Below are 13,068 nucleotides of genomic sequence, written 5' to 3'. Positions count from 1 at the left end.
GCAGGCCTGCCTCTGGTTCCCTGGGTGACCGTGGCAGGTCCACGCTCCCTCTGGCCTTCAGTGTCTCCATCCCTCAATCAAGGTGCTTGGACCACACTGTCCTGGGGCTGCCTGATGGGGAATGAGGTGGGGCAGCGGGGGCGAGCAGAGAGGTCTCAGAAGCCTCCCCCCACCCACACCCCCGCCCCACCTCCAGCCAGAGCCTTGGCCTTCATCTGCTCCATGGACCGGGCTCCCAGGGAAGGTTTATTTGGTGTTCTGAAGACAGGTTCTGTTGCTTTAAAAAGATCTGAAACCCACTAGGCTAGATGTCCTTGAACTGCCTGGCAGCCTTTACTTCCTGGGCTCTGAGCCTCCACAATTCTAAATTCTGAGATTCTCAGAACCCCAGATCCTGGTCTCCTGAAACTCCAGAATTCGAAGTCGTGGATTCTAAGATGTACTGGGACTCACGTCGCCCACTGCAACACATCCCTCGTAAACACACAGCTGAACCTTGGAGGCCTGGGAGAGGGTGGGGGCAGGAGGGAGGTCTTCTGTGAGTCACGGGCCCAGGAGGACTCCTCAGGGGACCTACAGCAACAGGGTCCAGGGCAAGCTGAGACCAAGAGAGGGTGGCGCCCGGAAACAGCCATGGCTCAGGGTCCTCGGTTTGAAGGGGAGTGAGCACCACCACCCCTGCCAGGGTCAACACCCAGGGCAGGGCAGACAGGTTGGCAGAAGGTCTGCAGGGGGCTGGGGACTCAAAGTCAGGCCACTTCCACACCCTCCCCACTGGAGCAGCCCCGCAGGCACAGGAGGGCGGTGCCCACTTCCAGCACAGCTCCTTGGCAGCGGGCACCGAGCGCCCTTCCCTGGATAGTGGCAGCAGGCACCAGCCAGACCTGGGCCCCAGCCAAGCCGCTCTGGGGCAGCCCCATCTGCAGAGTCTCTGGCTTCCCACCGCCCGGCTTGGGTCCATCCACAGGCCTGATGCCCAGGCTGGCAGCCCTCCACACACCCGCCAGGCGGCTGCCCTACCAGTTCCCAGCCACCGCTCCTCTCTGCCCACCAGGCCTCTGAGGGTCAGGAGCCACAGGTGGGCCAGGGCACCAGCATCACTCACCCCTTCCGGATGATGATAACGATGGCCCTGCACTCTGGGAGGCAGAAGTGCCTTTGCCTTGCTCTCCAGCTGTTTCTTTCAGGCTTTAAAGTCGCAGGGAGTCACCTGAGTGTCCTGGTCACCAGCCGGTTGCAAACACCAGCCAAGGCCCCGCTCAGCCTCCATCCACTTTCCAGGCTGACGTCAGGCCTCCCTCCGCCCTGAGACTCCCCAGGAGACGAGAGCAATCAACATTAGCCAGGAGCAAAGCGCATCTTTATCTGGGATGACCCCCATCATGCAGGTAAGGAAAGGGAGCTCAGAGAGGTGAAGGGACATGCCTAAGGTCACACAGCACTGCTGTCATGCGGCTTCCCCGCCAAGGCACTCTGTGGCCTTTCCCACCTCCCCCACCCCCCACCACAGGCTCCCTGAGCTGGTGAAGAAAGGAGTTTGGGTTTCCTGGGTCACACCCAATCTCTCACACACGCTCGCACAGGCTCAGACACAGCATGCCCCCCCCACCTCGCACCCACTGCATATACACACCAACCCCGACCCCTGACCCCACTCTCACACAGCTGTGCTCTCCCGCACCCCTCTCGCCTGAGCACCTCCCTCTGGCAGAGGCAGCCCCCAGGGGTGGTGTCGGCCCCCACAGGAGGCAAAGGAGGGGAGGAGGAGCCACGCTCTTGGCCATTCCAGAGAGATGGTCCTCTCTGGCCGGCTGCCCCAGCTTCCAGAAAGTCCACCCCTGTGTCTCCCTGGCAGGACCATCCAGGAGAAGAGCCAGGAATCAGCAAGCCCTCCATCTCTGCGGGGCGTCTGAGGGGAGATCCTCTGCATGGCCTGGCCAGGCACCGCTCCCGGCTGGCTGTTCTCTAGTGATGTCATGACAGTCACCATCAGATACTCTGGGCCTCAGAGGAGGTGACCCTGGGCTCCCCGCCTGCCCGGGATCATGGAAGTCCTCCTTCAGACCCCTGAGCCCTGAGTGGGAGACTGAGGGACAGCAAGGCTGAGCTGGCCTGTGTCGGGGGCTCTGGGTCACAGGAGGGGCCTCATCCCTCCTGCCTCTGAGGGGTTCACTGTGGCCCTTGCCAGACTCAGCAGCACTGTCAGTTCCATATGCTGGCCCTCACTGATCCAGAACTCCTGGTCGGGGGATGATCTGAAGAATGAAGGATGCCATCACCTAGGGGCCCTGGGAGGCTCGGGCCTTTCCCCAGAAGACCCCAATTCCATCTCAGTGTGGAGGGAAAAGGGTCTGAGGGTAAGGAAATGGACCTGTGGGGCCGGCTGGGTGACATAGTTGTTAAGTTTACATGCTCCACTTGGGTGGCTCTGAATTCATGGGGTCGGATCCTGGGCACAGACCTACACAGCACTCATCAAGCCATGCTGAAACAGTGTCCCACATACAAAATTGAGGAAGACTGGCACAGATGTAAGCTTGGGGTCAATCTTCCTCACCAAAAAAAAAAAAAAAAAAAAAAGAAAGAGAAAAGAAAATGGAGCTGTGTGGCTTTGGGCAAGTACCTTGACTTCTCTGTGCCTCAGTTTCTTCATCTGTAGCATGGGATAATAATGTCCCTCCCTGGCAGGGATGTTGTAAGCACCCCATACTGCACAATGAGGGACCAGCATATGGAAGTGACACCCCATACTCCATACTGTGTGCCAGTCTCAGCACACAAGAAGAGCTCAACAAATGTGGCCTGCTGACATTAGGACCAGGTTTGCATCCTGGATCTGCTGCCTCAAGCTGTCTGACCTTGAGGAAGTCCTTTCCCCACTCTCTGCCCATATATACAGTCTATAAGGGGGACCAGTCTCATAAGCACAGTGCCACAGGCTGTCGTGAAGGTCAAATGGGAGCATGAGTGATTAAAAAAAAAGCCCAGGACGTCTGTGCCCTGATCAGCACACACCAAACTCAGCACGAGTGATGCTGTGCAGACGCTCCTTACTGCCAGGCTCTGCTGCTCCCCACCCCCATCCAGTCTCTCGTGAGGGTCCCCAGCCCCCTCCATCTGCCTGCTAATGAGCCGGAGGCTTCAGCAATGAGGCTGTTTCATCACTTAATGCGCTGGAACAGCCTCTGGAACAGAGGGAGGGGGGAAGTGGGGAGGGGGAGGAGGGAGAGAAGGGTAGAGAAGGAGAGGGGACTGGGGATGCCTGGCTCCCCACGGCCTGGCGGCTCCAGGGTCTGTGCACAGAATTGCTTTCTCCCGTCCAGAGCAATCAGTCCGAGGGGAGTGCGGCACAGCCCAACTTTCGCTGTGGAAGTCCCCTGGCCCGTGATATGTAAGGAAGTGAGGACCTGCAGATGAGCCCAGCTTCCACCCAGCACCTGCTCACTGGCCTTGCTGACTTCGGGCTCACTCCCCTCCCCATCTAATCCCTGCCATGCCTCAGAGTAACCCTGAAAACCTCCTCAGGTCTCGTTGTGTCCTTTCCTGGACCCCTTTCGGGCCTACAGTGGTTTCTCCCTGGGGCCTGGGGCCTGCCACTCCCTCCTTACCACTGGGCCTTTGCACATGCTGTTCCCTCCTCTGGCTCCACCTCCCTTCCTTAGGCTTCTGTGGCTCCCTGAACTTCTCTGGTCCCCGGTCTCCTCTGTGTTATAAGTGACAGTTCACTCCTCTGTCCCCGCCAGGGATTGGAAGCTCCTCAGGCCTCTGCATTTGGCTCAGTCACTGCTGTTTCCCGAGAACAGGGCGGTGCCCGACGCCTCAGCCAGCATTTCCTGAGCACGGACTGTGTGCTGTGTGCTGGGGACTGCGCTCAGCCCTTTACTAGCATACATCAATTAACCTTCGAAGTCATCTTCAAGGACATACTGGAGACAGGACAGCATCGGGGCTGGGAGCACGCGCTTGAAGGTCAGGCTGGCTGGATTTGAACCCGGCTCCGCATTTACCAGCTGGGTAGATCTTTATCGGGTTATGTGCCTCAGTTTCCTCATATAAGATGGAGCGAGTAATGACAGCACCTACCTCATGGGGCTGTTCTGAGGATTAGAGTGAATTTATATAAAGAGCTTAAAACAATGCCTGGCACAGAGTAAGCATGGCTGTTAGTGTGATCCACAACTTGAAGAAACCAAGAAGGAGGGAAAGCCACCCACCCCGGGTCTCAGCAATGAGGTGGTAGGGTTAGAATGTGACTCCAGGATGTGCCTCACCCCAAAGTACTCTGCTCAGCTAAGCCTCAGGGCCTTTGACCTCTTGAGCCTCAGTTTCCCCATCTGTAAGCTGAAGGGGCTGGAGTGGATGTTGCCTAGGGTTTCAGTGCTAACACGCTTTGCCTCCATGATGCTCGGTGGAGAGTCCAGACTTCCAGCAGGCTTCAAAAGCCATGGGCTCCCCCATTCAAACCAGGGTCCGATTTACAGCCCCTGGATGACAGGCTCGATTTCCGGTGGGCGGTGATGGCAGGTTGGCCTGAAGTGAGGTGGGCTGAACTTAGCAGACGAGGCTTTCGGGGAGGGGCTGCACGGGGACCCGCAGCATGAAGAGACAGGACCGTTGGGCCCCCCTTGGCACCTGCCACAGCAAGTCACAGGCAGAAGGGGCAGGAACACCGTCTGCATCTGCAGGAGCCAGCCGGCAGCACCTCCTTCCAAGCCGGAGCCTGCTGCGCGGACGCTGCTGTCTACAGAGGCCCCTGGGGAGGGGTGGACGTCCCGCGCTGAGAGGGCTAGAAACCGGATTCTGATGGGGGGGCACCTACTGTCTGCCTGACGCCTTCTACAGCCTGTCCCACTTTTACCTCTGCAGATGGAGTTGTTCCTTCCCAAATCCAGCCGCCCTTCACTTCCTCCCTGAACCTAATTCAGGTCCCCCCATGGCATCTGTCATCCAGTATCTCAGCAGCCTCCTCGCTGAGTGCCTGTTGCAGTCCCCGCAGATCATAGCAGACGGGGGAGATCTCCCTGAGACCCACGTCGGGTGGTGCCCCCTTATCCCTCCCTGGATCCTGTAACGGCTTCTCCTTGCCCTCCTCCACTGGCCTGCAAAGACCTCCGTGGTCTATTTCCTCACCTCCCTCCACAGCCCCTGGCCTCCCTGCTGCTCTGGGAACATGTCAGACTCATCCCCACCGTGGGGCTCTGTCACTTGATATTCCCTCTGCTGGGGAAGCTCAGAGCTTGACCTCTCTGGCCCCGTTTTTGTGTCTTTTTGGTCTCAGCCTAGATGTCACCACCTCATAGAGGCCTTTTCTGAACTTCTCCTGCTGGAGTCCCCCCTCCCTGAAATCCCTGTGCCCTTAGGGCATCTCATCTTTTCCTTTTCAGGCTCTGAGCTGTGCACCGAGGACACAGCAGAGAGCTGGACCTGTTCCTGTCCTCGGGCCCTTTGGGAGTCTATTGATAAGGTGGAAGGATGGGGACAAATATTAGTCGAGGACTAACACACACATAAATATACAAATGCAACTGATGGGTTGCCATGGAAACATGTAAGGAGGGGGCTGACCTACTGTGGGAGTTAGGGAGGGCCTCTCTGTTTCTGTCTGAGTGACATTAAAATATCTAAAGGATGGGGCTTCCATTTCCCCCAAGGTGGAGTGGCCTAAGTCCTCCCAGGTCTTCCTCCTTACAACTGAAAAATCCTGAACATAAAACAACAACAAGCGTGGATGACTCTGAAAGATGGAGAGGAGCTTGAGGAATGGTGTGGCCGTGGGTTTCCTGGGTTTCCTTACTGCCCCCCGTACACCCTGACAGGGCACTGCAAAAGCCTCCAACCCAGAGCCAGTAACAGACACAGGCTAAAAAAGCTCCAAGAAAAACCTGTCACTCCAGCCAAAGGACTTGGAAAAGGGTGACCTAATAACAGAAAACTTGTCAAAGTCTGCCTTCCTCCAGCCAATAGCAACAGAAAAACTGCTCTCCCCCCTGCTCCCTCTGCCCTGCATTTTCAGTAGATGGAGCAGGAAGCTGAGGTTCCACCCTACCTCACCTTCACCCTATGTGAACAGGCACAGATGCTCTCATTCCCCTGCCAGGGCGTGTCGGATGCGTCTAGGCAGGAGCTAAGCCTCCACTCTCATCCGGCAGCAACGAGACTTAAGTGGTGATGGAAGGTGGGGCTATTCACACTCAATGCTCCCGTCCACTGTCCAATTATCAGTGGGTCCCAAAGAGAAACTGAGTCTCCAGCCCCACCTGGTCTCAGTGAGGTAGGATGAAGTGGGGGAAGGCAGGGCTGGCTGGCGTTCCTCTTACCTCCCTCTTTCCCCTCACCCTTCCCTTGGTGTTAGCAGGGCTCAGTGGGAAGCTCAGCTTCTGCAGCAACAAAGTGGTGAGTCAGCCCTCAGCATCCTCGTCCCCAGTGTCAGTAGAGCACAGTGGGAAGCTGAGCTTAACATCCCCATTCAGAAGCAACCAGGGAGTAGAGTTGGTGACCTGTTTTTGCAGGCATGTCAGGGGGGAGCTGAGCATACACACCCATCTGGCCTCTTGCTATGACTTCTGGCCAAAAAAGAAAGAAAAGATTAAATAGAATCCAGAGTCTTACAATATCCGAAATGTCCAGGATGCAATAAAAAAAGAATCACTCATCATACCATGAACCAGGAAAATCACAACTTGAATGAGAAAGATAATCAACAGATGCCAACACTGAGATGAATCAGATGTTGGAATGATCTGACAAGGACTTTAAAGCAGCCATCATAAAAATGATTCAATAAGCAATAATGAATTCTCTGGAAACAAATAAAAAAAACATCTCAGCAAAGAAATAGAAGTTATAAAAAAGAACCAAATGGAAATTATTGTACTAAAATATACAATACCAAAATAAAAAACTCAATAAATGGCTCAACAGTAGAGCGGAGAGGATAGAGGATAGAATCAGTGAACTCGAGGGTACATCAATAGAATTTACCCAGTCTGAGCAACAGAGAGAAAATAGACTGAAAAAAAATTGAACAGAGTTTTGGAGACCTGTGGGACCATAGAGAAAGAATTAACGGTGACATCATTGGTATCTCAGGAGAGGAGAGAGAGTGGGACTGAAAACATATTTGAAGAAATAATGGCTAAAACCTCCCAAATTTAGTGAAAGACATACACTTACAGATTCGAGAAGCTGAGCAAATCACAAATAGGATAAACCCAAAGAAATTGATGCCCAGTCACATCATAATTAAACGTTCAAAAACTAAAGACAATGAAAAAAATCTTGAAAGCAGTCAGAAAGAAACTATGTGTTACTTATAAGTTACGTCAGTTTGAATGACAGGGGATGTCTCTTTTGAAACTGTGGAGACTCCAATTAAGTGGAAGAACAGTTTTCAAGTTCACAGAGAAAAGAAAAGAACTGTCAACGATGAATTCTGTATCTGGTGAAAATATCTTTCAAGAATTAGTGGGAGGGGCTGGCCTAGCGGCAAAGTGATTAAGTGTGTGTGCTCTGCCTTGGTGGCCCAGGGTTCACAGGTTCAGATCCGGGGCACAGACCCACACATTGCTCATCCAGCCGTGCTGTGGCAGCGTCCCACATAGAAGGACTAGAAGGACTTACAACTAGGATATACAACTACGTACTGGGGCTTTGGGGGTAAAAAGAAAAAGAGGGAGACTGGCAACAGATGTTAGCTCAGGGAAAATCTTCCTCACCAAAAAGCATACCTTTAAAAAAAGAAGAAGGGGAAAATAGAGACTTTTTCAGATGAATGAAAACTAACAGAATTTGTTGTTAGCAAATGTATCCTTAGAAAATGGCTAAAAGAAGTCAACCAAACAGAATGGAATGATAACAGAAGAAGGCTTGGAACTTCAGGAAGGAACGAAAACTATCAGAATGGGTTGGGGTAAATAGAATAGACAATCCTTTTTCTCATGAGCTTTTAAAATCATATTTGGTGGTGGAAATAAAAATTAAAAACCATCTAATGTCATATTCAATGTATGTAAAGAAAGTACTTAAGACTGTATACTTACAAAGTGTGGAGTGTAAAAGGATCTAAATGGAAGTAAGGTGTCTACACTAGCTCACAGGGGTAAAATGTCAATACCAGCAGAGTACAATAAATTGTGTATTACAGTATAATACTTAGAGCAAACACTAAGAAAATTATATGAAGTGATATATTAAAAAACACTTAAATCAATATGAAATTCAAAAAAGTGTTCAGGTAGGTAAGATGAGAGATACAGAGGAATGAGAAATAAAGAAAACAAAAAATAAAATAGCAGACTTAAGCCCTAACCAATCAGTAACTAAATGTAAATGGTCTAAATACATCAAATGAAAAATAGAGATTGGCAGACTAGACCGAAAACAAAGCAAAACAAACAAAAAGCCAAAGAATACACCATCCAACAATGTGCTGAGTACAAGTAACTTCAAATACAATGGCATAGATACAATAAAGACGAAAGAATGGAAAAAGGTATACCATAGAAACATTAATTTAAAAAGCAGGAGTGGCCATATTAACATCAGATAAAGTAGACTTCAGAGCAAAGGAAATTACTGGAGGGAAAGAGGGACATTACATAAATGATAAGAGGGTCAATCTACCAAGAAGACATAACAAGTCTAAATATGTAAGTGCCAAATATAGAGCCTTGAAATACATAAAGCAAAAATGATAAAGCTGAAAGAAGAAATAGAAAAATCAAAAATTATAGGTGGAAACTTCAAGATCACATTCTCAGCAATTGATACCACTCATAGAAAAGAAGCAAAGACGTAGAAGAACTGATCACCTCAATCAAGAGGATCTAGTTGACAGTTACAGAATACTCCATCCAAAACACACATCTATTTTCAAGTGCCCATGAGACATTTTCCAAGATAGACTATGTCCTGTGCCATAAATAATAATAAACACAATAAAAAAAGGTCAATGGATGGGTTCATAGCTGAGTAGATAGGGGACAGAGAGGAAAGAGTCTATTGAAGAGGGAACAATAGAAATTACCCAATCTGAACAACAAAGAGAAAATACACTTGAGGAAAAAAAGAACGCCTCAGGGACCTGTGGGACTATAACTAAAGACCTAACGTTTGTGTCATCAGAGTCCCAGAAGGAGAAGAGAAATGAGGGTTGTCTGAAAAAGTATTTGAAAAAATAATGGCAAAAGACATAAACCTACAGATTCAAGAGCTGAGTGAGCTCCAAATAGGAAAATCCAAAGAAATGCACACCAGGACATATCATAGTCAAACTTCCAAAAATTAAAGACAAAGAAAATATCTCGGAAGCAGTGAGAGAGAAGAACTGACACCTTATCTATAGGGGTAAATATTGGAATGATAGGTTATTTCTCATCAGAAACTATGGAGGCCAAAAGTAAGTGGCACAGCGCAGTTAAGTGCTGAAAGAAAAGAACTGTCAGCCCAGAATCCTATATTCAGTGAAAATATCCTTCATGAATGAAGAGGAAACCAATACATTCTCAAATAAAGGAAAACTAGGATAATTTGTTGTCAGCAGACCTACCCTAAAAAAATGGCCAAAAAAATGCTCTAACGGAAAGGAAAAAATAAAAGAAGGAATCTTGGAACATCAGGAAGAAGAAAGAGCATGGTGAACAAAAATATGGGGAAATACAATAGACTTTCCTTTTCCTCTTAGGTTTCTAAATTGTTTGATGTTTGAAACAAAAATTATAACCCTGTCTGTTGTGGTTCTATATGTATTAAGACATTTATATTATAAATGGGGGCGGTCAAAGGGAGGTAAGATTCCTGCACTTCACCCAAACTGGTAAAATGACGGCACCAGTATCTGTGACAAGTGATGCAGATATAAGGTAGCACCCAGAACAGACACTAAATGAGTCTGCAAAGAGATAGGCTTGAAACACTGTAGACAAATCAAAATTGAAGTCTAAAAAATAATCGAGTGACAGGAACGCGGGAGAAAGAAATAAGGGATGTTGGTCTGTAGTTTTCTTTGCGTGTGCTGTCTTTGTTTTTGGTGTCAGGGTGGAGGAGTGTCTGGCTGAAAATAATATAAGATTCTTCAACTGAAAAAATGAGGGAATAACGGGGCTGCCTCATGGAGATGGCTCTGAGGTTTAAGGTGACGCAGGTAAGACAAATGCCTTAATGCCAGGCACATGGAATATGTAATTCACCTTCAATAAATGACCACTGTAATTTCTGTTTAATAACACAGTCTCACTTCTTAATTCAAGGTCACCCTGGACTGCAGTCTGGATCAGCCTATTTTTTGTAGTTTTAAAATTTATGTTCCAAAATTGATCTGAAATAGCTTATAGCCATACATTTGATGCAATGTATGCATCTGTAGAGAAATCAGGATGAAGGGGGAAGTGAAAGCCTGATGGCTAAGTAAATGATGTCATCAAGTCTCTCTGCATTGTTGGCTCTCGTCTCCATCCTGATGGCTTCACATTCCTGCAGGCCCTCTCCTCCATACTGTCCCACAGCTCAGACCGTGCTCACGCCCTATTGTCTCTAAGTCCGCAGAAAGTCCCAGAATTCAGCCTCATTAGCTTGGATGGGGCCATGTGCTCATTCCTGAACCAAACATTGTGGCCAGGCAGATGCAAGGCTCTGATTGGCCAGGGCTGGAATTCTGCCCCCGCCTCCATCTGGAGGTAGAATGATTTCTGCAGGGCCCCTGAAGACTCAGAGGGCAGCCTGGAGGTTTCTCAAGGAAAATCAGGAGACTGTTATCAAAGGCTCGTCCTGGATGCTGAGTGGGCAGAATCTCCAGAGGGTACTGAGGACCGGAGTCAGAGATGGGTCCTGTATCGGTTTCCCAGGGCTGCCGTAATAAAGCAGGCTGGTCGGCTTAAACAACAGAAGTTCTTCGTCTCACAGTTCCAGAGGCTGGAAGTCCAACACCAAGGTGTGGGCGTGGTTGGTTCCTTCAAGGCTCTGAGGAAGTATCCGTTCCGTGCCTCTCCCTAGCTTCTGATGGGCTGCTGGAAATCTTCCACATTTCTTGGCAGCATCGCCCAGATCTCTGCCTTCATCTTCACACGTCGTTCTCCCTGTGTGCATGTCTCTGTCCAGTTCCCCTCTTTATTAGGACACTAGTGATATTGAATTAAAGACACGCTAATGACCTCATTTTAACTTGGTATCTGTCTAATGACCTATCTCAGAAAGAGGTCACATTCTGAGCCACTGGGGGTTAGGACTTCAACATAGGAATTTTGAGAGGACACAATTCAATCCACAACAGGCAAGGAAGCTGGTGCCACACCCCTCTCCCCTTTCCTGGGCCAGTGCGCCCCTGCTCTGGCAGCGGTGAGTACTAACCTCAGCTGAAGGGAGCGCATGGCCGACTTACCCTGCAAAGGCCAGGGTTATGCTCTCCCCACTGGGTGACTTCCAGCTAATGAGCGGCTGGCACAGGTGCAAAAGGCCCGGCTCATCGCCCGAGGCGGCACTGCCATGTGGTGGCACGCATGCTCCAGGGCTCCCTGTGGCCTCAGGCTGAGCCCACACCCTTGCCTGGCTCCTTTCCTCCCTCCCCTGCTCCCCTCACTGCCCCCTCCTGAGAGGGGGCCCTCCCACTTGCCCCCCAGGTCCCCAATCTCAGGCTCTGCTTCGAGGGAACGGAACCTGCACTAGATCCCTGCCTGGAGCAGCCTCACCTGCACCGCCGCCCTCCTGGGACCACGTTCTTCCCAGGAAGGGCCACGTCTAAAAGGACCATCTCATCAGACTCCGAGGAAGGCGGGGCCGGCATCGTGCATCTGTCAAACCCAAACTCCTGCTGCTAACGCATCCCAATTCTCCGCACGTCTGCCGCGGGTCCTGGGAAATCCACCCTCTCCGTGTGATTCCCGGTCTCTCTCAGGTCGCGCTTTGATGAGCAGAAGCTTATAAACAAGTCCCAAAAGGAAGGAAAACCAGCATCTCCCCAGAGCAGCCACGGTCTATGGACAAGTTGCTTTCTAACCAATATTTTTATTTTCTTGATATTTATATAGATAAAGAATTAAGTAAATTAATATACACTTCTCCCCTTCTTCAGGTCTTGGGACCCTCTTTGCCCCACAGTGAATTGGTTACTAGATTTCAATAAAGTGTCTGTCTTGCAATTACAGTTCACGAATAGATTGACAGGGGAGTGAAGTCCCACTAAGAGGGTTGTTTTGCATTCATTTCTCCTCCTTTAATTGCATGGCTATGTCCTGGCCCAAAGCTCTGTGGAAAATGGGGGAAAATCCTAACACCCCATCTGTTCCGGATGCAAATACAGTTAAGATAGGAGAAGACAGACCTGGGAGGGTCTTCTGGCGGGAGTGTGGGGCTCGGCCCCTGGAGCCCGGCTGACATCGGGCATGTTGGCCTGGGGAGGGGCCACTCTGCTCACCAGGCAGCGATATCTGTGGGTTCGGATCAGGGCAGCCTCGGTCCTCCACTGAGCTACCGTTTCTTGGGCACCTACTATGGGCTGAGAACTTTACATGGATTTTCTATTTAAACTTCACAGTGGTCAGTTTCACAGCCCCATTTCACAGACGGAGGAACTAAGGCAGACAGACGTGTGCAGGGCCCCGGGCTGGAGCAGAGAGGGCGGGCGATGAACATCTTACAGGTGTGAAAGGAGGCTCAGAGACGGGTGGGGTTTGCCCAAGGCTGGAACTGGAGCTGCAACTGGAGCCAGGCCTGTTACCTCCAATTTCCTGCTATTTCTGCTCCCTCTTTGCTGCCATCTGGGGGCTTTTTCTGGGCCTCAGTTTCCCCATCTGCGAAATGGGCCCAGAGACGGGATACAGGTGAGCGTGAAATGGTCTTAGGCTTTGGGTGGTGTGTTTTGAAGAGGATGGGGCTGCAATGGCAGGCGTGGGGCTGGCCCCAGAGTAGGGCTCAGACCTGGTCAGAGAGCCGGTCTCATCCCCATCACTTGGGGCAAATCAACAGTTCTGATCCTTTCAACCTCCTCCTCCCCAAGCCTCCGGGGGGCCAGTGACCTCTCCCGTGGGGCAAACCATGGGTCTGTGGTCTCCTCAGGAAAGGCCACACTCCTCTCTC

The 13,068-nt window shown here is 50.6% G+C and overlaps 1 long non-coding RNA gene across 2 annotated transcripts; it reads left to right on the top strand.

Annotated features, from left to right (window-relative positions):
* The first annotated feature begins 381 nt into the window (after nucleotides 1–381).
* LOC111771915 (uncharacterized) lies at nucleotides 382–4,150 on the top strand. Of its 2 annotated transcripts, none has more exons than XR_011432215.1 (5): nucleotides 382–1,388; nucleotides 1,856–2,014; nucleotides 2,189–2,357; nucleotides 3,324–3,525; nucleotides 3,744–4,137. It is a non-coding gene; the product is annotated as an uncharacterized lncRNA (long non-coding RNA). The 2 variants fall into 2 exon arrangements; XR_011432216.1 differs by having other exon boundaries at nucleotides 471–1,388; nucleotides 3,324–3,391; nucleotides 3,744–4,150.
* The last annotated feature ends 8,918 nt before the right edge of the window (nucleotides 4,151–13,068 follow it).

This window comes from Equus caballus, chromosome 2 (genome assembly GCF_041296265.1).
Source record: "Equus caballus isolate H_3958 breed thoroughbred chromosome 2, TB-T2T, whole genome shotgun sequence".
Classification (NCBI taxonomy): Eukaryota; Metazoa; Chordata; class Mammalia; order Perissodactyla; family Equidae; genus Equus; species Equus caballus.
The sequence above is the reverse complement of the archived record's forward strand: the minus strand, read 5'-3'. Positions and strand labels throughout refer to the sequence as shown.